Here is a 27957-nt window from a genome sequence, read left to right as displayed (position 1 = left end):
GTGCAGTAACGTGCTTCTCTGTACTTTCTGAGACTTTGCTTCGGTGCCTGTAGCGGTCATGTAAAGTTCGAATTTTTGTTTCCATTTTCTCCAGTTATCAGCAATATCTCCTTCCAACCTTAGGGGGTTCGGTGCTTTTCTGACATCATGTAATGAAATGCGATTTGCTACAGCGTGTGCGTGTCAGCAACTGCTTTAATGAGAGCGAACAACAACCTGTAATTCGTTATTAGAATGAGAAACATTGAAAGCGCGACAGCACCCTCTTCTGACCTGTATATCATTACAACCCGGAACCAAATAAGCCGGGTGAAGTCCGTCGGAGCTCTTTTGGCAGACACCACCCGGAAAACGCCGCCGCAGTTGCTCCGAGCCGCCCGCCGCCATCGGTAAGTTTTACTCCTTTAACAAATATAGATCCATGTTCTAACTCCACATTTATCTTTTTTTTTTTGTATCAAGACTCATAGATTTAGAATCTCGCGTTCAGACTCTTGAAATGCGTTAATACGGCCGCCATCTTGGTGCGGGGGCTCCCTGGTTTAAGGCAGAGGTCTTCAACGGGGGTCGCGAAATCTTTGGCTCATTAGACTTTTAGATATTTTTACATATTTATATTATATGTATATTTATATATTATTTCTGAAGGATGAGGATGAAGTGGTTTTCAGTGGGTTCTGTCTGCACACACGGCAGAACACCGGAGCGGCTCCATCGCACCCACGAGCTCATTTACGTATTAATATATTTATGTAATACGTTATGTTTACGTTCTTTTGTGAGGCTCTGTCTTCACATTTGTCCAAAACTGATGAAAACAAGCTTCTTACCTTCTCCAGAGGAGCAGAGTGTGTCCTCTATCTGCTGTTCTGACTCCAAAAGTGCATTAGTGTCCAACATGAAGAGATGAAACCATGGTCCAAGTCCCGGTCCAGTCAGGTCCGCGATACAAGGTCCTGGAGCTGAATGCACGAGCTGGTTGTAAAACTACTCCTAAACCCACTTGCCACTTAAATCTGAAAGTTACATGAGTCCATATTAGCTCTAGGGCACCAGGTAGACTTAAGCCCTCTGCGCTACGCCCAGGTGAATCTGGGAACACCATCCCAGTGACTATACGTGAGCTGTTACTCACCTCCTTTTCTGATCAATTTAAATCATGGCTGTTGGATAATCAGATCTCTCCACACAACTGAATTTAAACAGCCCCTTTTGCTCATTTCCTGAGGATTGAAATGGTGTTTGTACATAGACCTGTACATAGATGGGTAAATAGATGGTGGAATAGAATTTAATGCTGTGCATGTGTCAGTCCCGATGACTCAGCAGAGCTGTTTTTCTGTCCTTAGAGAATTAAAGTTGCATTGTTACACCAAAGCCCTTGCTTCTGTCATCACGTGTGTTACATTTGTCATTTCCACTGAACATGTGGATTAGAATTCAGAGAAACAAAGTTGTTAAATATCTCTGTGTATGTTTCCTTAATTTGATTTTCTTTTGCTACAGACAGAAAAGGTGTCACTTTAAAATAAAATACAAACTTAGTTGATGCCTTCAACCAAATGTAACCTGCTTGTAAAACACACATTGAAACATTCTTACATATGATTTAATATGTGTGATTTTATGTGTATTTCATCTGAACAGTTTAAAAAGTAATTTTACTTGACGCTTCCTTTTCTTTGTTCTAATGCAGAGCGACAAGATCCACCAACAGAATGGGGTTCACATGTGACCAGTGTGGAAAGGTGTGGCCAAACCCTTCTGGACTGAAAAGACATTATAGAATCCACACGGGAGAAAGACCATACAGGTGTGACCAGTGTGGGAAGGAATTTATACAGACCAATAACCTCAAACAACATATGAGAACTCACACAGGAGAGAAACCATTTGAATGTGACCACTGTGGAAAGGCGTTTGCACAATCTAGTAATCTCAGTCAACATATGAGAACCCACACAAGGGAAAAAACATACAGATGTGATGTTTGTGAAAAGACATTTTCACAGTCAAACTACTTTAAAGCACATATGAGAACTCACACAGGAGAGAAACCATTTGAATGTGACCAGTGTGGAAAGGCGTTTGCAAAATCTAGTAATCTCAGTCAACATATGAGAATTCACACAGGGGAAAAACCATACAAATGTGATGTTTGTGAAAAGACATTTTCACACTCAAGTGCCCTTGTATCACACATGAGAAGTCACACAGGAGAGAAACCATACAGCTGTGACCAGTGTGGAAAGGAATATACACGCCCCTGTGTCCTCCGTCAACATATGAGAATTCACACAGGAGAGAAACCATTTGAATGTGACCACTGTGGAAAGGCGTTTGCACAATCTAGTAATCTCAGTCAACATATGAGAATTCACAGTGGGGAAAAACCATACAAATGTGATGTTTGTGAAAAGACATTTTATCAGTCAACCCACCTTGTATCACATATGAGAACTCACACTGGAGAGAAACCTTTTGAATGTGACCAGTGTGGGAAGGCATTTATACAATCTAGTGATCTCCATAGACATATGAGAATCCACACAGGGGAAAAACCGTACAGATGTGATGTTTGTGAAAAAGCATTTTCACTTTCAGGCCAACTTGTGTCACATATGAGAATCCACACTGGGGAGAGACCATACAAGTGTGACCACTGCGGGAAGGCATTTATGCAATCTTCTGGTCTTGTTCATCATATGCCAATCCACACAGGGGAAAAACCATACAAATGTGATGTTTGTGAAAATGCATTTTCCCTTTCAGGCCAACTTGTCTCACATATGAGAACTCACACTGGAGAGAGGCCATACAAATGTGACCAGTGTGGAAAGGCATTTATGCATTATTCCTCCTTTGTTCATCATATGAGAGTCCACACTGGAGAGAGGCCATACGAGTGTGACCAGTGTGGGAAAATGTTCTCTGCATCATCCGGTCTCAAATCACACATGAAAACTCACTCCTTGGTCATAGTATATGAGTGTGACCTGTGTGAAAAGGCTTTTAAAACATCCCAGCAACTCTCCAGTCACTACAAAACGCACACAGGAGACGAACCAGACGATTGAAGAAAAAGGGGAAGGCTTTCAGGTCTGTGAGGAACATGTCCAAATCTTCCAGACTGAAGAGAAAAGCTGCAGCTGTGACCAGTGTGGAAGGACTTTGAGAAAACCTGCTCATCTGAAACTGCACCCTCTTGAACACACTAACAGAGAAAGATCTGCTGAGGCCGTACCAATTGAGCTTAAATTCATACTCAAAAAGTTGGAGATCGGGCTTCAGAGACTCCAGACTGTGGAGTTGAGCACAGTGTAGTGTAAAAAAAATTAAAATTTAAAATGGTATGTCAAGATTTTAATTATTTTTATTCGAAAGTCGGGCAGCCGTGGGGTCTTAAAAGTTTTAAAAAGGTCTTAAATTTCATGTTCCTAAATTAAAGCCTCAAAAGTCTTTAAATTATGTTTTCCAAGTCTTATTTTTTTCACAAAGGTCTTAAATTTCATTATATATATATATTTTTTTATTACTCACCCGGGCTGTTCAGTGGAGGGAGGAAAAAAACAACAATGTGAAATCATGTAACGTGAATGAACATCTAATTTGGAGTATGTACAAACAATACTTTGATTTCTGGCACCGGCAGCAAGGAGTAAACAATCAGTAGAGTGGAGGAAGATGTTGGATGGATCATGGGGAAGTGCAGGTTTAATCCACAGTGGCTTTTAGATTCTAGATATAGTATTTGGTTGGTCATTATTAAAATTGGATCTGGAGTTTTTTGCCTGCATAATGGGTGCAATATTGGTCTTAATTTTCATTTGAATGGTCTTAAAATGGTCTGAAAAAAGTCTTCAATTTGGTGTAGTCAAACCTGAGGATACCCTTTGAACAGAAGTTTGTCCATCTTATTTTTCACTGTTTATAATGAAGAATAAGATGGACAAACTTGAGCTCAGGGGTGGTTCCTCTGTTTAAGAAGAGGGACTGGAGGGTGTGTTCCAACTACAGGGGAATCACACTCTTCAGCCTCCCCGGTCAGGTCTATTCCAGGGGACTGGAGAGGAGAATCCGGCCGATAGTCGAACCTAAGATCCAAGAGGAGCAGTGTGGATTTCGTCCTGGTCGTGGAACACTGGACCAGCTCTACACTCTCCATCGGGTGCTCGAGGGTTCATGGAAGTTCGTCCAACCAGTCCACATGTGCTTTGTGGATCTGGAGAAGGTGTTCGACCGTGTTCCCCATGGTGTCCTGTGGGGGGCGCTGTGGGAGTATTTATTTTAACTACACATGCTGTATGATGGTTTAATAATTTTACAATCTAAAGTATGATACCATAGCTTATTAAACTTTTTTTAAAGACATCCGGCAGGTTCTTTTGTGCTGGTTCTTTTCCCTGTAGCAGGTCAATACAGACAGCACCCCCCTAGTATATTTTTCACAGAGGAAAAAGGTTTTGAGATCTGTTGAAAAATTGATTAAGACTATTAAGTTGAGATGTGACAGTTAAAGAAAAAGGGAAACTCAAGCTGCTGTGTTTTTTGTTTTCTGAAATTAAGCCCTTTCTTTTTCTTTTTTTTTTTAATAAGATGCAGACTTCAGCCATTTTATTTATTTTCTGTAATTCATTTTAAACTGCAGCCCTGTATATAATGTAGATCATCTGTGTGTTTCAGTGTTAAAAATAATTTTTTGTTGAAATGTTTTTCACTTGTATTTTCATTGATTTGACAGTCCGATGTTCATACTTTCAGCCAATAATAAAACTATGCTACTTCTGTATCACAATCATAATGTAAGTCTGACATTATGAGGTCCTGGACCTCCGCTTGAGATTTTCTGCAACCTCCTCAAATTTTTGTTGAATACCCCTTCCTGTATTAGGATAAATATTCACATATAATACACACTAAAAACATGAATATTCATTTATACAAATACCAAATTTTTTCTCAGAATATAAGAATCTACATTTTTATAAACCAAGCCTCCGCACACTTTCCACTTTTCAAAGTTCCCACCCGGAACCAAAATAAGCCGGGTGAAGTCCGTCGGAGCGCTTTTGGCAGACACCACCCGGAAGACGCCGCCGCTATCGGTAAGTTTTACTCATGGATCTATGTTTTACACTTTTAACAAATATAGATCCATGTTCTAACTCCACCTTTATCCATTTTGGTATCAAGACTCATAGATTTAGAATCTCGCGTTCAGACTCTTGAAATGCGTTAATACAGCCGCCATCTTGGTGCGGGGGCTCCCTGGTTTAAGGCAGAGGTCTTCAACGGGGGTCGCGAAATCTTTGGCTCATTAGACTTTTAGATATATTTATATATATTTATATTATATATGCATATTTATATATTATTTCTGAAGGATGAGGATGAAGTGGTTTTCAGTGGGTTCTGTCTGCACACACGGCAGAACACCGGAGCGGCTCCATCGCACCCACGAGCTCAATTACGTATTAATATATTTACGTAATACGTTATGTTTACGTTCTTTTGTGAGGCTCTGTCTTCACATTTGCCCAAAACTAATGAAAACAAGCTTCTTACCTTCTCCAGAGGAGCAGAGTGTGTCCTCTATCTGCTGTTCTGACTCCAAAAGTGAATTAGTGTCCAACATGAAGAGGTGAAACCATGGTACAAGTCCCGGTCCAGTCAGGTCCTCGATACAAGGTCCTGGAGCCGAATGCACGAGCTGGTTGTAAAACTACTCCTAATCCCACTTTCCACTTAAATCTGAAAGTTACATGAGTCCATATTAGCTCTAGGGCACCAGGTAGACTTAAGCCCTCTGCGCTACGCCCAGGTGAATCTGGGAACACCATCCCAGTGACTATACGTGAGCTGTTACTCACCTCCTTCTCTGATCAACTTAAATCATGGCTGTTGGATAATCAGATCTCTCCTCACAACTGAACTTAAACAGCCTCTTTTGCTCATCACCTGAGGATTGAAATGGTGTTTGTACATAGACCTGTACATAGATGGGTAAATAGATGGTGGAATAGAATTTAATGCTGTGCATGTGGAACGGTCAGTCCCGATGACTCAGCAGAGCTGTTTTTCTGTCCTTACAGAATTAAAGTTGCACTGTTACACCAAAGCCCTGGCTTCTGTTGTCACGTGTGTTACATTTATCCTTTCCACTGAACATGTGGATTAGAATTCAGGCCTGGCTCCGTCTCCTCATCACCTGGCGCTCCCCGTTTGTTTTACCGCTAGTACCTTTCATATTTGCATGTCCTGTGTGGTACCTGACACCTGACTGGTGGGGCGTGGTTCCAACGCTGTCAGGCTGGCGTCGATGTTCGTTGTGCCGTGTTTGGAGGATTGACGTCCCGTTCCTCCAGTCCCCTTTCTACAGATCCGTCGCCTCGACCAATAAAAGTCCTGTGCGTCTGTCCCTCCTGGCGACTGGATGGCAGTTTCATTTCACCGTTCTCATTGACAGACGATCGCTAGTTGCCTCCCTTTGTTATTGTGAAGTGTGTTCGGTGTATAGGGGTCATTAGCGACCTATTTGTTGTTATTATTGCCAGTTTGTCTCGGCCCTTGGGCAGTTGTTTTTTGTTTGATTTTTATTTAACCCATTTGAGGAGTTGTTTAGTTCATTTTGGAATTTTTGATTTAACGAGGCTAACACACCTTTTTTGTTATTGTTCTTACTTACCTTCACTTTATAAAAGCCATTTACTGGTTTGTATTACTTTCCTTTGTCCCTAGCTCTGGGTTGTAACAGTATGTTTCCTTAATTTTATTTTCTTTTGCTACAGACAGAAAAAATATGACTTTAAATTAAAATACAAACTTAGTTGATGCTTTCAGCCAAATGTAAATTGCTTGTAAAACACACATTGAAACATTCTTACATATGATTTACTATGTGTGATTTTATGTGTATTTAGTGTGAACAGTTTAAAAAGTAATTTTACTTGACACTTCCTTTTCTTTGTTCTAATGCAGAGCGACAAGATCCACCAACAAAATGGGGTTCCCATGTGACCAGTGTGAAAAGGTGTGGCCAACTGCTTCTGGACTGAAAAGGCACTACAGAAACCACACAGGAGAAAGACCATACAGCTGTGACCAGTGTGAGAAGGGATTTATACACTCTAGTCATCTCCATCAACATATGAGAACTCACACAGGAGAAAGACCATACAGCTGTGACCAGTGTGGGAAGGGATTTATACTCTCTAGTCATCTCCATCAACATATGAGAACTCACACAGGAGAGAGACCATACAGCTGCGATGTGTGTGGGAAGGAATTTACACGCTCCGGTGTCCTCCAAAAACATATGAGAATCCACACAGGAGACAGGCCATACAAGTGTGACCAGTGTGGGAAGGAATTTAGGCAGTCCAGTGTTCTCTGTCAACACATGAGAACCCACACAGGTGAAAGACCATACAGCTGTGATGTTTGTGGGACGAAATTTAGACACGCTTGTCATCTCCATCAGCATATGAGAACTCACACAGGAGAGAGGCCATACAACTGTGACCAGTGTGGGAAGAAATTTCGACAGTCCAGTGGCCTCTATCGACATATGAGAATCCACACAGGAGAGAAACCATTTGAATGTGACCAGTGTGGGAAGGAATTTAGAGAATCTGGTCATCTCCATAAACATATGAGAATCCACACTGGAGAAAAACCATACAAATGTGATGTTTGTAAAAAGACATTTTCACGGTCAAGTACCCTTGTATCACATATGAGAACTCACACAGGAGAGAAACCATTTGAATGTGACCAGTGTGGGAAGGCATTTACACATTCTGGTGACCTCATTCGACATATGAGAATCCACACAGGGGAAAAACCATACAGATGTGATGTTTGTGAAAAGGCATTTTCAGATTCAGGTAGCCTTGTAACACATAAGAGAATCCACACTGGAGAGAGGCCATACGCGTGTGACCAGTGTGGGAAAAGGTTCTATGTATCATGCAGTCTCAGTAGACACTTAAAAACTCACTCCTGGGACATAGTATATGAGTGTGACCAGTGTGAAGAGGCTTTTAAAACATCCCAGCAACTCTCCAGTCACTACAGAACACACACAGGAGACAAACCAGACGACTGAAAGAGGGGAAGGCTTTCAGGTCTGTGAGGAACCATCTGGAACTAGGGTTGTCGTGGTTAGGGAATTTCTCCTGCGATGCATCATAGCGGCTCAACAGTGTGGTATGCGGTGATACCATAACCCTTCCCCCTTTCTTCTGCTCAGTAAATAAAGCCTGTGAAGTGATGACAGTCGAGTCATATCTCTGAATTTGTGTTCATACTGAAGAAGGTGTAACCGTTTCATCTCATTTCGTAATTCTTTAAGTCGTAACTTTTCAGTTCCTCTTCTGATGGATGCTTCAGTTAGAATGCTTTTGTTTTGTATGGGATTGATCACGGGCACGGGCGGGTAACAGGTGGAATGTTAACAAGTCCGGACGGTAGAGATGTGCGGATAGGCTATTTTTTCATCCGTAACTGCAACACAACACTCATTATTCGCCCGCTATCCATTTGCACCCGAGGTTTTGATCAATTTTCAAAACCACTCTCGCCTACCATTCGCCGAGTGATATTAGATTTTAGAACAATCATATAGCAAACAAACTAAGGAGCCTCGATAAAAATGCAAACTCTATAGCTCATTCATTCCAAAATTCACTCAACATGTATTTTCACATTCTTAATCCACTCGAAACTTGCCTGGTTGTCTTGCACAGCTAATTAATTGACCACATTTTCTGACTAGGATACTTTTTAACCTTCTTGCCTTCGTGTTGAATGTTACTGCATTCTGAACATTCTGCCTTTGCCTGATGTTATTTCAAAGTCATAGCCTCACTCCATCGGTCTTTCTTTAAGTTTTAAATACCCCGAGTGGTAGCCTACGCTACGATGTCTGCGTGTTTTAAAATATAACTGATATAGAAACAAAATAGACCGTCTCATCCAGATGAACAGATAAACCTTATTGAAATCAGGCAATGCCCACTTTATGTTCCAAATGAAACAGGCAAGAAAAAAATATGCCTGTAATGCGCCCTGTTGCACTGAAGGAGTGCTCGCTCGCAGCACTTGTTCCTGGAATACATAACATTCTCTTGGCAAGGTGCTGTAGTCATGGAAATGACTGGCCTCGTTTCTCCCATAGGGAACGTAGATTTTCCTCTACTGATCCATCATCTACATGGAAGTTTGTAGAGGAATACTCCTGTACTTCATCCACAGCTGTGCCTCTTGTATCCTCCACCCATTCTGTGAAGTCAATTCTTGATTTTTTCGATAGTGCACCATCAGCTATACAAAAGACCGATGAGATAATATAATAAATATAATATAATATAACATAATGCTGTTAGGAGGCCGAACTTGCTCTTGAAAACGGTGAGAAAGTCGATCAAGTGAGTTAGTTGATCCTGGTGAATCCCATCAAGGCAATGTTCTTGGTCCCTGTTCACCAGCAGCTCTCTTATATCCTGGTATTGTTTATGTATCGATTCTGACACGGTTACTTTGCTTTTCCATCTTACATCACATTCTTGATTCACAGTGTGCTTTAGGCTGGTGATTGCACCAGTTCTCTTCAGGTAGGCAACAAGCTCTTTGCAGTAATCCATCATATCCACAACATCTTCAAGGCCATCGAGCAAGGAATCCAGTAGTAGGATCAGAGCCTTTATGTTGGACCCCTGGTCACTGACAAAAACTGTTTTGTCTGGCAGTATTCCGTAGGATGTTAACACACTGGTAATCTGCTCATGAAGGTTTTCGCTGTTTTTTTGTGTGTTTTTTTTAAGTGTAAATTCTACCGTTGACAAAATGTGATCTACCAACTTCCATTCACAGACATAGTGACACGTAAGGACCATGTATGCCCTCTTTTTAAACTCATCCGTCCACATATCTGTGGTTACAGCAATACCACCATTTATAGCTCTCTGGATGGCCTCCGAAAGTTTTTGGCAGATGACATAAGCTGCGCTGGTGTCATCCTGATTCACCACTTCAAAAAATTTATTCCAGGCAGCGCTTTTTCGACCTCCCTTTTCTTTGGTTTTTAGTTCCCCCTTTTTAAGTTCCACACGTACCACCTTCGCTGGTGCTGCCATCTTTGTTTATCTTTTCGACTCAGGCACGGATCGAGGATATGACGTACACTTCATTTTTCAAGCATAGACTGTACAATGACACTCGTTTTTTCAGATATATATATATATAATTCGCGCATCTCTACCGGACGGGTGTGGTACTTTGATATAATCGGGTTAATGCGCAGGTGCTGTGCTGGACTGTGTGGGTCTCCAAAAATGGACCCATGCAGGACTCTGGGTCAGGTCACGTTGGTCACGTGCAATGGTGGCGTTCGTCCAACATGCACCGCTGTGGTCCTCTTCGTACCGCGGTAATCTTTGCGGTTATCGCGACAGCCCCATCTGAAACATGTCCAAATCTTCCGGACTGAAGAGAAAAGCTGCAGCTGTGACCAGCGTGGAAGGACTTTGAGAAAACCTGCTCATCTGAAGCTGCACCCTCTTGAACTCACTAAAGGAGAAAGAGCTGCTGAGGCTGGATCAAGTGAACCTAAAGTCAAAAAGCTGCAGATCAGGCTTCAGAGAGTCAGGACTGTGGAGTTGAGCTCTGTGTAGTGTCAGAAATTAAAAGCTTGACATGTTTGTCCTTCTCAAGTCAGACTCAAGAAGCTGCAGATCAGGCATCAAAGACGCCAGACTGTGGAGTTAAGCTCTGCGTAGTGTCAAAAATTTGAAAATAAAGTTCATGTTTGAAACTGCTCTGAATGACTCTAAATATTAGAAGAGGGAACTCTTTTACATTTAACCCATGTACTGTTCATATAAAATTTGTTGATTCAGAAATGGTTAAATAGTTTTCTCTCTAATAGCAGCTTGTCTAATTTTTCCAAGAATGTATTTTAACTACACATGCTGTACGATGGTTTACTTTTACAATATAAAGTGTGTTACCATGGCTTGTTAAACTTTATTTAAAGACATCTGGCTGATTCTTTTGTGCTGATTCTTTTCCCTGCAGCAGGTCAATACAGACAGCACCCCCCTAGTATATTTTTCAGAAGAAAGAGGTTTTGAGATATCTGTTGAAAAATTGATTGGGACTATTAAGTCGAGATGTGACAGGTAAAGAAAAAGGGAAACTCGAGCTGCTGCCATTTTTTTTCTGAAATAAAGCCCTTTGTTTTAAGATGCACAATTCAGCCATTTTATTTATTTATTTTCTGTAATTCATTTTAAACTGCAGCCCTGTATATAATGTAGACCTACTGTGTGTTTCAGTGTTAAAAATAAATTTTTGTTGAAATGTTTTTCACTTGTATTTTCATTGATTTGACAGTCCAATGTTCATACATACAGACAATAATAAAACGATGCTACTTCTGTATCACAATCATAATGTAAGTCTGACATTATGAGGTCCTGGACCTTCACTTGAGGAAATTTTATACAACCTCCTCAAATTTTACTTGAATACCCCTCCCTGCATTAGGATAAATATTCACATATAATACACACTGAAAACACGAACATTCAATTACACAAATCTCCGCTATTTTCTCAGAATATAAGAATCTACATATTTATAAACCAAGCCCCCGCACACTTTCCACTTTCCCCACCCGGAACCAAAATGAGCCGAGTGAAGTCCGTCGGAGCGCTTTTGGCAGACACCACCCGGAAGACGCCGCCGCAGTTGGTCCGAGCCGCCCGCCGCCATCGGTAAGTTTTACTCATGGATCTATGTTTTACACTTTTAACAAATATAGATCCATGTTCTAACTCCACATTTATCCGTTTTTGGCATCAAGACTCATATATTTAGAATCTCGCGTTCTGACTCTTGAAATGCGTTAATACAGCGGCCATCTTGGTGCGGGGGCTCCCTGGTCTTTTTTTTCATAAATTTTTTTTTTAGTAGTACTTCAAACTCCAGATACAAACAAAAAGGCACCACACAAAGATCACATCTAAACCTAGCAAAAAATCTAATCACAGTTGTGAAGAAAAACGAAGAAAAACGAAAACATGAACGAGCTAAAGCGGGCAAATTCTCAAGTAAATAATCAGTGGAAGAAGAACCCGGTTTCTCTTTTTTCAATCAGATTCAACGAGTCAAATATTCTCAGGTCGTTTCTAAAGTGCTTTATATTTGGTTTTACCTTAAAAAAATCGACATTTGTGAATTTAAAAAAAAAACCTAAAATCAATAATTCCAAATTCCTTCCTTTTATCTTCTTTTAATACACCAAATTGAATTTCTTTTATGGTTAGAGGGGCAAATTAAATTCCCCAGGACTGAAGCAACGAATGAAAATCAGACCAAGATTGTTGTACCAAACTACATGAAAAGAAAAGATTTTCCAAGTCGTCTTCCCCTGTGTCACAGAACACACATTTACCTGTTTCGAATTTGAATTTTTGTTTTAGGAATTCATTGGTTGGATAAATTTTATTCAATATTTTAAATTGTATCTCTTTTACTTTAGGAGGAACTGGAAAGGAAAGATATTTAATTCTAATTATTTTAATATCTTTCTTTTCAAAGTTCCTTTTAAGAATATAATCTCCCTTAACTGTCTTGGGAAAGGAATCGTTTAGTAAGGAACATCTCAAAAATTTGTTATTGCACTTTGAATCACAAAATTCAACCCCTTCAATGCAAAGTTCTCTCAGTCCAGGAGAATTATTAGAGTACAACATATCCTGCCCAGCCATAGTTCTAATCTGTAATGGGATAGCTTTTATAACTTGATTATATTTTCTTTTGGTACACTGAATTGGAAATTTCTGACAGAAATCAGAATGTAAAATAAGTTTTTCATCATCCAGGAAATGAGCAACAGCCCATATTCCTTTAGCGTACAATTCCTCGATGAAAATAGATTTTCTGTTGACCAATATGTACCTGTTATTCAACACTGGGCTATTATGAGGAGTAAAATTATGCTTAAAAATGATTTTCCAGTAAAGGAGGAACCTGTTGGTGAAAATCTGAAAGTTTCACTGGTAATTTGTTTAACTCAAAATCACTGTAACTGAATACAGTTGCTCTGATTACGTAACGCCGGTACGTGTAATCTATTACTCCCCAACACTGATAATAGAAACATTTCTCATCTCTCTTATCTTTAATAATTCTTCTAACTATATTGCAATAGTCATCATATTGTAAAAGTTTAAACTTCCAATGACTTATTTTGTTTGTTTTCCTGCATACGGGTTGTAGATGTAATTCTATAAAGCAATGATCTGAAAGAGGAACATTAGATATGAGAACTCTTCAAGTTTGACAGAGTATATTGACACTACCTAACCAGTAATCAGTTCTAGATTTGCATGTCCTATTTGGTTTGAACCATGAATATGGAGTAAGAAAGCTGTCAAAAATATTCGTGCGCATAAAATAGAAATCCGTGCGTATTTGGGAAATCCGTGCATATTTGGCTGTAGTTGCGCATAAAATAAATATTTGTAAACTCTCAAATGAGTCCAGTCGTACATAAAATATATTGTGTGTATTTTATCCATCAGAATACGAATTGAAAAATTACGACGTCATGAATTACAATCACGAAATGAAAATTTACGATTACGCTTTCATCAGTACGAATACGAATTCACAGACGGAACTTTACTGTCAAAAATACGTCATCACTTCACAGACATTATCCATCGAGCAGAAGAAACATCGATCAAGATCAAGACTGCGCAGCTCAAGTTTGTAGCAGAAGGTAAAAACAGAGTAAAAGCACAAGAAGCTACAACAGCGACCAACAAGTGGGTTAATTAAAATCGATTGTAAAAATGTGTTGAATTCGGGAACCGAACGCTGCTGTATAATATTGTATAGAAATACCTCCATTGAACGGGAAATTGCACCTATATGTTAGATAACATAGTGGAGCCAGTTGGCTAACATCCGACGTAACGTTATCCCAGGGCTAATTAGCAAATATCAGTTTCTCTGTAGGTTTAGATTAAAACATTCACGGCTACAGCCACAGCGAGCATCAGCCAGTCTTTCACATGAAATGCCACCAAAAGTTCCTCGGGACGCTGAAATGTCCCAGTTTACACCAAACACTACCAAACTGTCCTGGTTACGACGTCACAGCTAATGAACACGTTACAGTTTAATGCAGCTTCCAGCATCAATTAATGTTCGTGTTTACAGGCAACACCTTGGTATATATACAGTATTTACCGGTAAGTATAACGACACTGTGACGTGGATGGATTTGCTAATTATAACCCATTATAACTCATGTATAACCCATTGTCTGAAATGCAGCTGAGATGAAGGTTAAGACTGACTGATGCTCGCTGTGGCTGTAGTCGTGAGTGTTTTAATCTAAACCTACAGAGAAACTGATATTTGCTAATTAGCCCTGGGATAACGTTACGTCGGATGTTGCCAACTGGCTCCACTATGTTATCTAACATATAGGTGCAATTTCCCGTTCAAAGGAGGTGTTTCTACACAATATTATACAGCAGCGTTCGGTTCCCGAATTCAAGACATTTTTACAATAGATTTTAATTAACCCACTTGTTGGTCGCTGTTGTAGCTTCTTGTGCTTTTACTCTGTTTTTACTCTGCTACAAACTTAAACATGTGCAGTCTTGATCTTGATCGATGTTTCTTCTGCTCGATGAATAATGTCTGTGAAGTGATGACGTATTTTTGACAGTAAAGTTCCGTCTGTGAATTCGTATTCGTACTGATGAAAGCGTAATCGTAAATTTTCATTTCGTGATTGTAATTCATGACGTCGTAATTTTTCAATTCGTATTCTGATGGATAAAATACACACAATATATTTTATGTACGACTGGACTCATTTGAGAGTTTACAAATATTTATTTTATGCGCAACTACAGCCAAATACGCACAGATTTCTATTTTATGCGCACAAATATTTTTGACAGCTTTCTTACTCCATACATGAAAAGCACTGAACCCCTGGATTTCTAGTTCTCCAAATATCAGCCAAGTTATTATCTGTCATAAAGTTATTCATGATATCATTATACTGGGGTCTACCAGCTCTCGAGGGCCATCTGTCATGCCACTCATCAGGTGTCATATTCCAATCCCCGCCAAATAAGATATAATCAGTAGGAAATCGATTTTTTAATTCAGAAATATTGTGTGATGTTCTCTAACATGGATTTGTTCTGACTATCATTGTTGTATCCATAAATATTAGTTGGAATGAAAAACACAGACAGCCAGTGTCCATTTGTGTCCGTCTGCTGTGTTAGGATTTCTCCTGGAAAGTTGTTGAAGCAAATAGCCACACCTCCCGATCTCGAGGAGCCGTGGCTAAACAGGATCTTGTCACCCCATTGGTTTGTCCAAAAAGCCGTATCACTGTCAGAAGAATGAGTTTCTTGTAAAAACACAGTTAGAATTTTGTCCTTTGCAATATAAAAATAAAGCTTTCCTTTTTACAGTTTCTTTCAAGCCCCGAACATTTAAGGAACCAAATGAAATATTAACATTCAACATGAATTATGAACAAGTTTTGTAACTCACTCACCACGTAGAAAAATAGCAGGAATAGAAAATTATATATACATCACTGAAATTGAGCTCCTCAATCGTGTATCCATTTTCCACTGTCTCAGATCTTCCACTTAGTTCACTTTTTTTATCTTCAATCCTTCGTCCATCGATGAATCTGTGGGGGCCTAGAAAATAGGCTCTTTTCCCTGCTCGTCTTGCTTCCTCAATCAATGGCCAAAGCCGCCGTCGGTCTTCCAAGTCTTCTTGTGGCAGCATCTCAGCAAAGCTGATACCTTCTTGCTTACAGACTCTAGAAACTTTGCTTTGTTTACAAATATCCTCCTTAACTTGTCTTTGTGTGAACAGAATGATAACATTCCTATTCCGGCCCTCAACTCGTTTTCCAAGTCTGTGGACAATATCAACCTCCTCATCCATCTATTGGAGTATTTGAAGAACAATCCCTCTGATGTTCTCGTCCTTGTTTTCCTTTACACCTTTCAGCTGCAGACACCACCTCACTCTGTATCTCTCTTGTTCTCTCACTCTTTCTTTCAAGTTGCAGTTTTCTTTGAGCAGTTGATCATTTGCCTTCTCCAGCCTGATAACTCTCTTTTTGCAGTCTGCTGTTTCTTCACCATTGTATTGTACAGCTTTTGACAAGCTGACAATCGTAACAGCAGTCTGTCTATTCTGCTCTTTAATATCCACAAGCTGTGCATCGGACTTCTTCTCCAGCCCCAAGATCTCTTCAAATATTGTTTTGATGGAGTTGAGGGGGTTGAGTCTTCTCCATGTTCGTGCTTGTGTATCGCTGTGCCTGCAACTTCCATATTAGCATAGTCGTGTTAATGCCCTCATATTTGAAGAGGAGAATTTTCAAGCAAATTCAAGCCCCCAGAAATCTGTGATAAACCAAAAGCACACATGTAAAAGTGCATATTCTACAAGTACATTTGCCAAATTTTAACTCTTGAAAATTTGAAGGACAGACCTTTAAATAGCTTTTAGATGCAGCAATTTGAAAGTGGCTCCTCAGAAAACTCTGCTCAAAACAAGTCAGGTGGAGTTGACAAAAAAAATGTTTTATGACAAAACCATAAGGAGTTAGGAGCTAAAATTTGGGACTTTTCCTATTGGAAAGTGTGTGAACCTCCTAGAAATTTTTTCAGTCAAATCTGAGATGGTCGATTGGAAATTCGGAAATTTGGCATGGAATGACCCATGTGTGATTTTACGTGTGTTTAGTTTGAACAGTTAAAAAGTTATTTTGCTTGACACTTCCTTTCCTTTGTTCTAATACAGAGCGACAAGATCCACCAACAGAATGGGGTTCCCATGTGACCAGTGTGGAAAGGTGTGGCCAACTCCTTCCAAACTGAAAATTCACTACAGAACTCACACGGGGGAAAGACCATACAGCTGTGACCAGTGTGGGAAGGGATTTACAGACGTCAGTATCCTCAGTCAACATATGAGAATCCACACAGAAGAGAAACCATTTAAATGTGACCAGTGTGGGAAGGCGTTTGTACAATCTGGTAATCTCTCTTCACATATGAGAATCCACACAGGGGAAAAACCATACGGCTGTGATGTTTGTGAAAAGACATTTTCACAATCAAGCAGCCTTGTATCTCATATGAAGGTCCACACTGGAGAGAGGCCATACAAATGTGACCAGTGTGGGAAGGCTTTTACGCATTCTGGTGCCCTTGTTCGACATATGACAATGCACACAGGGGAAAAACCATACAAATGTGATGTTTGTGAAAAGGCATTTTCACAGTCAAGCAGCCTTAAATCACATAAGAGAACTCACACAGGAGAGAAACCATACACGTGTGACCAGTGTGGGAAGGCGTTTGTACAATCTGGTAATCTCCGTTCACATATGACAATCCACACAGGGGAAAAACCATACAGATGTGATGTTTGTGAAAAGACATTTTCACAGTCAGGCAGCCTCATATCACATATGACAATTCACACTGGAGAGAGACCATACAAATGTGACCAGTGTGGGAAAGCATTTATAGAATCTGGTAATCTTCGTCAACATATGAGAATTCACACTGGGGAAAAACCATACAAATGCGATGTTTGTGAAAAGGAATTTTCACAGTCAAGCGGCCTTAAATCACATAAGAGAACTCACACTGGAGAGAAACCATACACGTGTGACCGGTGTGGGAAGGTGTTTATACAGTCGGGTGCCCTTGTTCGACATATGACAACCCACACAGGGGAAAAATCATACAAATGTGATTTTTGTGAAAAGAGATTTTCAGATTCAGGCCACCTTGTATTACATATGAGAGTCCACACTGGAGAGAGGCCATACAAGTGTGACCAGTGTGGGAAAAGGTTCTCTACATCATCCAATCTCAAAGCACACATGAGAACTCACTCCTGGGACATAGTATATGAGTGTGACCAGTGTAAAAAGGCTTTTAAAACATCCCAGCAGCTCTCCAGTCACTACAGAACACACACAGGAGACGAACCAGATGACTGAAGAAAGAGGGGAAGGCTTTTAGGTCTGTGAGGAACATGTCCAAATCTTCCAGACTGAAGAAAAGCTGCAGCTGTGACCAGTGTGGAAGGACTTTGAGAAAACCTGCTCATCTGAAGCTGCAAACTCTTGAACACACTAAAGGAGAAAGAGCTGCTGAGGCTGGATCAAGTGAACCTAAAATCAGACTCAAAAAGGTACACATCAGGCTTCAAAGACTCCAGACTGTGGAGCTGAGCTCTGTGTAGTGTCAAAAATTAAAAGCTTAAAATGGAATTTGTCCAACCAGTCCACATGTGCTTTGTGGATCTGGAGAAGGTGTTCGACTGTGTTCCTCGTGGTGTCCTGTGGGGAGTGCTCTGGGAAGATTTATTTTAACTACACATGCTGTACAATGGTTTAATAATTTTACAATATAAAGTATGTTACCATGGCTTACTAAACTTTTTGTAAGACATCTGGCTGATTCTTTTGTACTGATTCTTTTTCCTGCAACAGGTCAATTCAGACAGCACCCCGCCTAGTATATTTTTCATAGAGGAAAGAGGTTTTAAGATATCTGTTGAAAAATTGATTGAGACTATTAAGTCGAGATGTGACAGTTAAAGAAAAAGGGAAACTCAAGCTGCTGCTGTTTTTTTCCTGAAATGAAGCCCTTTGTTTTAAGATGCACAATTCAGCCATTTTATTTATTTTCTCTAATTCATTTTAAACTGCAGCCCTGTATATAATGTAAAACTACTGTGTGTTTCAGTGTTAAAAATACATTTTTGTTGAAATGTTTTTCACTTGTATTTTCATTGATTTGACAGTCCAATGTTCATACATTCAGACAATAATAAAACGATGCTATTTCTGTATCACAATGATAATGTAAGTCTGACATTATGAGGTCCTGGACCTCCACTTGAGATTTTCTCCAACCTCCTCAAGTTTTAGCTGAATACCCCTCCCTGCTTTAGGATAAATATTCACATATAATACATATTAAAAACATGAACATTCAATTATACAAATCCCCGCTATTTTTCTGAGAAAATAAGAATCTAAATTTTTTATAAACCAAGCCCTCCGCACACTTTCCACTTTTCAAAGTTCCCACCCGGAACCAAAAGAAGCCAGGTGAAGTCCGTCGGAGCGCTTTTGGCAGACACCACCCGGTAGACGCCGCCGCAGTAGGTCCTAGCCGCCCGCCGCCATCGGTAAGTTTTACTCATGGATCTATGTTTTACACTTTTAACAAATATAGATCCATGTTCTAACTCCACATTTATCCATTTTTGGTATCAAGACTCATAGATTTAGAGTCTCGCGTTCAGACTCTTGAAATGCGTTAATACAGCCGCCATCTTGGTGCGGGGGCTCCCTGGTTTAAGGCAGAGGTCTTCAACGGGGGGTCGCGAAATCTTTGGCTCATTACTTTTAGATATTTTTATGTATTTATATTATATATATATATTTATATATTATTTCTGAAGGATGAGGATGAAGTGGTTTTCAGTGGGTTCTGTCTGCACACACGGCAGAACACCGGAGCGGCTCCATCGCACCCACGAGCTCAATTACGTATTAACGTATTTACGTAATACGTTATGTTTACGTTCTTTTGTGAGGCTCTGTCCTCACATTTGCCCAAAACTAATGAAAACAAGCCTCTTAACCTGCTCCAGAGGAGCAGAGTGTGTCCTCTATCTGCTGTTCTGACTCCAAAAGTGCATTAGTGTCCAACATAAAGAGATGAAACCATGGTCCAAGTCCCGGTCCAGTCAGGTCCGCGATACAAGGTCCTGGAGCCGAATGCACGAGCTGGTTGTAAAACTACTCCTAATCCCACTTGCCACTTAAATCTGAAAGTTACACGAGTCCATATTAGCTCTAGGGCACCAGGTAGACTTAAGCCCTCTGCGTAGCGCCCAGGTGAATCTAGGAACACCATCCCAGTGACACTACGTGAGCTGTTACTCACCTCCTTCTCTGATCAACTTAAATTATGGCTGTTGGATAATCAGATCTCTCCTCACAATTGAACTTAAACAGCCCCTTTGGCTCATCACCTGAGGATTGAAATGGTGTTTCTACATAGACCTGTAAATAGATGGCTAAATAGATGGTGGAATAGAATGCTGTGCATGTGCATGTGCATGTTCATTCAGCCAAATGTAACTTGCTTGTAAAACACACATTGAAACACTCTTACATATGATTTACTACATGTGATTTTATGTGTATTTAATTTGAACAGTTAAAAAAGTAATTTTACTTGACACTTCCTTTCCTTTGTTCTAATGCAGATCTAGATCTAAGATCCACCAACAAAATGGGGTTGACATGTGACCAGTGTGGAAAGGTGTGGCCAAATCCTTCTGGACTGAACAGACACTACAGAATCCATACAGGAGAAAGACCATACAGCTGTGACCAGTGTGGAAAAGAATTTAGACATGCTTGTCATCTCCAGCAACATATGAAAACTCACACAGGAGAGAGACCATACAGCTGTGATGTGTGTGGGAAGGAATTTACACACTCCAGTGTCCTCCAACAACATGTGAAAATCCACACAGGAGAGAGGCCATTCAAGTGTGACCAGTGTGGGAAGAAATTTCTATACTCTGGTAATCTCCGTCGACATATGAGAATCCACACAGGGGAAAAATCATACAGATGTGATCTTTGTGATAAGACATTTTCACAGTCAAGCCACCTTGCATCACACAAGAGAACTCACACGGGAGAGAAACCATACACATGTGACCAGTGTGGGAAGGCGTTTTTACGATCTAGTGCCCTCATTCGACATATGTCAATCCACACAGGGTCAAAATCATACAGATGTGATGTTTGTGAAAGGACATTTTCAGATTCAGGCCACCTTGCATCACATATGAGAGTCCACACTGGAGAGAGGCCATATAAGTGTGACCAGTGTGGGAAAACTTTCTTTCAATCATCCAATCTCAATAGACACATGAGAACTGACTGCTGGCTCATACTTTATGAGTGTGACCAGTGTGAAAAGGCTTTTAAAACATCCCAGCAACTCTCCAGTCACTACAGAACGCACACAGGAGACGAACAAGATGACTGAAGAAAGAAGGGAAGGCTTTCAGGTCTGTGAGGAACTTGGGGTGTAATGGTACAAAAATCACAGTTTGGTACATACCTCACTTTTGAGGTCACGGTTCGGTTCATTTTCAGTTCAGTTTGGGAACAAAATGCAAAACCATTTGCTTGTTGTTTATTTATGTTTTTATTAAACCAGCAATTTGTTTTAACATTATATAGACTGGAAAATAAAATAAATGCTAAGTGCTACTTGGTAAGACTAATAAGTTAAATAAAATATTCTCAAATAAGCAACAAATGTATGAAATATTATAATAAATACGTTACTTATAAACAGTAAACAAAACGTTTAAAAAAGTTAAGTGCAGCACTAACAGTTCCAGCACGAACCTTTACTCAATCTTCATATTTTTGGCCAGAAAAAACAACTTGTTCATATTATCTGCAGATAGTGCTGGTAATTGTTGTCAAGGTAGCCCTAGAACTATAAAGCACTGTGGGAAGCACTGCCTCCCCAGTCATGGACAAGTTCCATCGTGAATATTAAAGAGCCGAGCCTCCGTGTAGCTGCACATGTAGTGGTGGAATGTAAACACACACAAATTGATCAAATTCACAAATGCACAGCCCCAACGTCCCGTAGCGAAACGGTTCAGCACAAAGACATGTACAGTTACACCCCTGTGAGGAACCATCTGAAACATGTCCAAATCTTCTGGACTGAAGAGAAAAGCTGCAGCTGTGACCAGTGTGGAAGGACTTGGAGAAAACCTGCTCATCTGAAGCTGCACCCTCTTGAACACATGAGGAGAAAGAGCTGCTGAGGCTGGATCAAGTGAGCCTAAAGTCAAAAAGCTGCAGATCAGGCTTCAGAGAGTCAGGACTGTGGAGTTGAGCTCTGTGTAGTGTCAGAAATTAAAAGCTTGACATGTTTGTCCTTCTTATTCTTCATTGTTTTGTTTTTAATTTTGAGCTTTTAGTCCTGCTTCACTGCAGTTCCCCAACCAGAGACAAACTTGAAATCTCACTTAGTCTTTTTATTCTGTCTTGACTCTTGTTAGCATCTCAGAACAGGTGTTTATTCTTTTTCATGGCTGCTGTGATGAAAAAAGTTAAATAAATATTAGAATTAGAATTGTTCATGTTTGTCTTGTCTTATGTCTGACATCTGCATCAAGGAACTTTAGAGATGAAACACATAAACACACACGAAGGGCTGAGAAACTGAGCTTCTTTTAACGTGAACAGGTAAATGTTTTTGAGAAGGTTTGAAGCTCCTCTGAATGACCCATGTACATTTAATATACAGTTTGCAATGCCCTCAATGCAGAAATCAACCAAAAAGCACTTCATCGCTTGCACTTAGCCAGGGAGTGAACAGGGAGCAAAAAGCGCAATCACATTATCCCAAATCCTTGCGTTGTTGCACTAGCTTCCTGTTCATTTTAGACTAGATTTTATTGTTCGTTTTTAAAGCTTTGAAAGGACTCGCTCCACAGTACATCTCGGAACTCCTCCAGATTTACTCTCCCCGCGTGTTCTGATGTCCGAGGGCCAGTTCCAGTTCGTGGGGCCTAAAACGAGACTTAAAACTTTGACAGGACCTCCTCTGTGACCAGCCCCAAACTCTGGAACGCTCTTAAACTCTGGAACAGTGAGGAACTCAGTCACACGAAAGGAGCTCAGAGTAGAGCTGCTGCTCCTCCACATCGAGAACGTAACAAGTATTTACAGAGAATAAACACTGAGGCAACAAGTAAAGGGCTAACTGCAGTTCCCTAATCAGAGACAAACCTGAAACTGCATTTTTTTCATCTTATTCCATTTTGAACCTTATTAGCGTCCCACAGCTGTGATGAAAAAACTGACATAAAATATTAGAATTAGAAAATAAAAACAGTTTTTAGACCATTTTTTCATGTTTGAAGCTGCTCTGAATGACTCTGAATATTTACCCATGTGCTGTTCATATACAGTTTGTTGATTCAGAAATGGTATGTAGTTTTCTCTCTAATAGCAGCTTGTCTAATTGTCAAATTTTTTCAAGAATGTATTTTAACTACACATGCTGTACTATGGTTTAATAATTTTACAATATAAAGTATGTTACGGCATACTTACGGTACGGTATGGCTTATTAAACTTTTTGTAAGACATCTGCTGCAGGGAAAAGAATCAGCACAAAAGAACCTGCTAGGTCAATACAGACAGCAACCCCCTAGTATATTTTTCACAGAAGAAAGAGGTTTTGAGATATCTGTTGAAAAATTGATTGAGACTATCAAGTTGAGATGTGACAGGTAAAGAAAAAGGGAAACTCAAGCTGCTGCTGTTTTTTTCTGAAATAAAGACCTTTGTTTTAAGATGCACAATTCAGCCATTTTATTTATTTTCTGTAATTCATTTTAAACTGCAGCCCTGTATATAATGTAAACCTACTGTGTGTTTCAGTGTTAAAAATATTTTTTTGTTGAAATGTTTTTCACTTGTATTTTCATTGATTTGACAGTCCGATGTTGTTACATTCAGACAATAATAAAACTATGCTACTTCTGTATCACAATCATAATGTAAGTTCGACATTATGAGTTCCTGGACCAGATTTTCTCTAACCTCAAATTTTAGTTGAATATCCCTCCCTGAATTTGGTTAAATATTCACATATAATACACATTAAAACATGAACATTCAATTATACAAATCCCACCATTTTTCTCAGAATATAAGAATCTACGTTTTTATAAACCAAGCCCCCGCACACTTTCCACTTTTCAAATTTCTCACCCGGAACCAAAATAAGCCGGGTCAAGTCCGTCGGAGCGCTTTTGGCAGACACCACCCGGAAGACGCCGCCGCAGTTGCTCCGAGCCGCTCGCCGCCATCGGTAAGTTTTACTCATGGATGTATGTTTTACACTTAACAAATATAGATCCATGTTCTAACTCCACATTTATCCATTTTTTTGTATCAAACTCATAGATTTAGAATCTCGCGTTCAGCCTCTTGAAATGCGTTAATACAGCCGCCATCTTGGTGCGGGGGCTCCCCGGTTTAAGGGAAAGTTTTTCACAGTTTCAGTGAAGATGCAGGACGAACGAGCGGAATAAGAAGACGAAAGAGCAAAGCAAAACATTTAATAGGAACGATTTTATTTTGTAGGTTTATGATACTAAATGTTATTGTGTTTTGAACCCAGACTGACTGAATAAATAAATGGGCCAGAACCCGAGGAGGTCCCTTATGATCGGGCACTGGAGTTATTTTCATAAAGCCACGAAAAATTAGGTGTTCTGATAGAACATGCATATGCACCAAACAGGCTAAGAAGCACACAGTGGGAAACACTGATATCTGCTTGTCCCCGACTGTTGTTCATGCATTTAAAGAAGCGTTACACTGTACCAAGATGGCGGCTTTGTTGACGCATTGGTTCCAATAGACAGTTGTGGTCAGTGTGAGATCTACTGTTCTGTATCTGTTATATTTCCCCGCTGCCTGAGCTTTACAGCGTGGCCCATCGAATCCAACGTGCTGCTTTTATAAATGCAATCAACATGTCCATGAAACTTATATATGTGCAGGACTTTATTTAAAGTGATTTAAAATTACCATGACGTGGACCCCACCGTCTCACTACAGCTAAAGTGCAAAATGTTCTGTTCAGTAACCTTGAATGATGCTACTGAGTTTTATGATACAAACTCCGATAAATTCCTGAAGATTCCCAGAATAAAACTGTCAACTAAAGAGAACATTTATAAATGAACAATACAAAAGCTTTGGTTGGACTCGCAGATCCTCAGACTCTCAGAAACTCTGCTGGACGCTTACAGACTGATATTTTTTGCCTGATACTGTGACTACGGTTGTGACATCCTTAAAGGTTCATCTACGTGCCTCTGTGCCGGTTTGTCCTTTTTGCAAAGATACAACAGAAATCAACAGTAAAACTTGGTGGAGGATTCGAGCTTCCTTTTTCTGTTTTGAATGCGGACAACATAAAGAAATGGACTCTTTTCCGTTTTGGCTCCTTTTTTAGATCTAAAGCGAGAGACTAACTAATTTTATTTTCTTTTTTCCAAGGTTTTCACAAAAGATGTTAGGTGACCACGGCCTGACACCTGTGAGAGTTTCCACATCGACTGATGAACCCTAAAGTGGAGCGCAACCCAAATAAAAGGTGAGTGTGTGATGTATCTTTGCTTTGGTCTGTTGTGTGATAAAAGTCATAGTTGTAGTTTTGTGATTCAGCGCTAAAGAGAAATGGGCCCATAGAGAATAAGGTACCAAGGTAATGAGTACAGAGTGGAGCTTCACTATCATACTTTTCCTTCTTTGATGATTTGATGATTTCTTTTCCACCTGAGTCGGTGCTGCTCTGCCTCCTCCAGCAGAGACAGTACGTAGCTCCTCCCACACTGCTCTTTATACACTGACACACTGTGCTCTCCCATCCTCTTTCTGGACACTAAAACTATGTTAAATTACATAGAAATGTCTCAACGGACCGTTTTCTGAGTAAAACTTATGAGATAGAGTCTGAGAAAAAGATGGTGCATTTCGTGAGTCGCGTCATGTGTGTGTATACGAGAGCATTTGATTAAAGCCGATGTAAAGCCAAAAGTGAATCTCTTTGTCATTTCTGAGTCTGTGAACGTAAAATTAAAAATTAGTGAAAGATAAAACCCTTCTTTGTTAGAATATTTCAGCTGTAAGCCCTTATGGAGCTGTTTTCTGCTGCGTTTGAATAGGACTCTGGTAACTCTTTCTCTTTCAGACCAAAATAAATAACAACACAGCACGTGCGTATCAACAAACATGTGTATCGAATCGTCACAGCAGTATCAAACAATTCGATATTAAGTCAAATAGTGTTGCATCACTGGTAGATGGTAATGCTGTGCATGTGGAACGGTCAGTCCCGATGACTCAGCAGAGCTGTTTTTCTGTCCTTACAGAATTAAAGTTGCACTGTTACACCAAAGTCCAGGCTTCTGTCGTCACGTGTGTTACATTTATCATATCCGCTGAACATGTGATTTAGAGTAAAGAGCAACAGAGTCTGTATATGTTTCCTTAATTTGATCTTCTTTTGCTATAGACAGAAAATGTGTGTTTTTATGTGTATTTACTTTATTTGAACAGTTAAAGTAATTTTACTTGACACTTCCTTTCCTTTGTTCTAATGCAGAGCGACAAGATCCAATGACAGAATGAGATTCACATGTGACCAGTGTGGAAAGGTGTGGCCAAATGCTTCCGGACTGAAAAGGCACTACAGAAGCCACACAGGAGAAAGACCATACAGCTGTGAACAGTGTGGGAAGGGCTTTATACACTCTAGTCATCTTCATCAACATATGAGAACTCACACAGGAGAGAGACCATACAGCTGTGATGTGTGTGGGAAGGAATTTATACACTCCAGCGTCCTCCATCAGCATATGAGAATACACACAGGAGAGAGGCCATACAAGTGTGACCAGTGTGGGAAGGAATTTCTACACTCTGGTAATCTCCATCGACATATGAGAATCCACACAGGAGAGAAAACACACAGATGTGATGTTTGTGAGAAGACATTTTCACAGTCAAGCCACCTTGTATCACATAAGAGAACTCACACAGGAGAGAAACCATACACGTGTGACCAGTGTGGGACGGAATTTGGACGATCTGGTCATCTTCGTCGACATATGAGAATCCACACAGGAGAAAAACCATTTGAATGTGACCAGTGCGGGGCAGAATTTGGACAATCTGGTGACCTTCATAAACATATGAAAATCCACACCGGGGAAAAATCATACAAATGTGATGTTTGTGAAAAGACATTTTCACAGTCAAGCCACCTTGTATCACATAAGAGAACTCACACAGGAGAGAAACCATTTAAATGTGACCAGTGTGGGAAAACTTTCTTTCAATCATCCAATCTCAATAGACACATGAGAACTAACTGCTGGCTGATACTATATGAGTGTGACCAGTGTGAAAAGGCTTTTAAAACATCCCAGCAACTCTCCAGTCACTACAGAATGCACACAGGAGACGAACAAGATGACTGAAGAAAGAAGGGAAGGCTTTCAGGTCTGTGAGGAACTTGGGGTGTAATGGTACAAAAATCACAGTTTGGTACATACCTCACTTTTGAGGTCACGGTTCGGTTCATTTTCAGTTCAGTTTGGGAACAAAATGCAAAACCATTTGCTTGTTGTTTATTTATGTTTTTATTAAACCAGCAATTTGTTTTAACATTATATAGACTGGAAAATAAAATAAATGCTAAGTGCTACTTGGTAAGACTAATAAGTTAAATAAAATATTCTCAAATAAGCAACAAATGTATGAAATATTATAATAAATACGTTACTTATAAACAGTAAACAAAACTTTTAAAAAAGTGAAGTGCAGCACTAACAGTTCCAGCATGAACTTTTACTCAATCTTCATATTTTTGGCCAGAAGAAACAACTTGTTCATATGCAGATTCAATTGTTCCAGAACTATAAAGCACTGTGGGAAGCACTGCATCATGTGTTCCATGTGAATATTAAAGAGCCTCCATGTGATCAAACAAATTGATCACAAATGCACAGCCCCAACGTCCCGTAGCGAAACGGTTCAGCACAAAGACATGTACAGTTACACCCCTGTGAGGAACCGTCTGAAACATGTCCAAATCTTCTGGACTGAAGAGAAAAGCTGCAGCTGTGACCAGTGTGGAAGGACTTTGAGAAAACCTGCTCATCTGAAGCTGCACCCTCTTGAACACATGAGGAGAAAGAGCTGCTGAGGCTGGATCAAGT

General features: G+C 40.0%; 1 pseudogene; it reads left to right on the top strand.

Annotated features, from left to right (window-relative positions):
• Positions 1–290: 290 nt before the first annotated feature.
• Positions 291–27408, top strand: LOC110166462 (zinc finger protein 208-like; annotated as a pseudogene).
• Positions 27409–27957: the final 549 nt, after the last annotated feature.

Source organism: Boleophthalmus pectinirostris, unplaced genomic scaffold, assembly GCF_026225935.1.
Source record: "Boleophthalmus pectinirostris isolate CB_2022bp ecotype Guang Dong unplaced genomic scaffold, ASM2622593v1 HiC_scaffold_7, whole genome shotgun sequence".
Classification (NCBI taxonomy): Eukaryota; Metazoa; Chordata; class Actinopteri; order Gobiiformes; family Gobiidae; genus Boleophthalmus; species Boleophthalmus pectinirostris.
The sequence above is the reverse complement of the archived record's forward strand: the minus strand, read 5'-3'. Positions and strand labels throughout refer to the sequence as shown.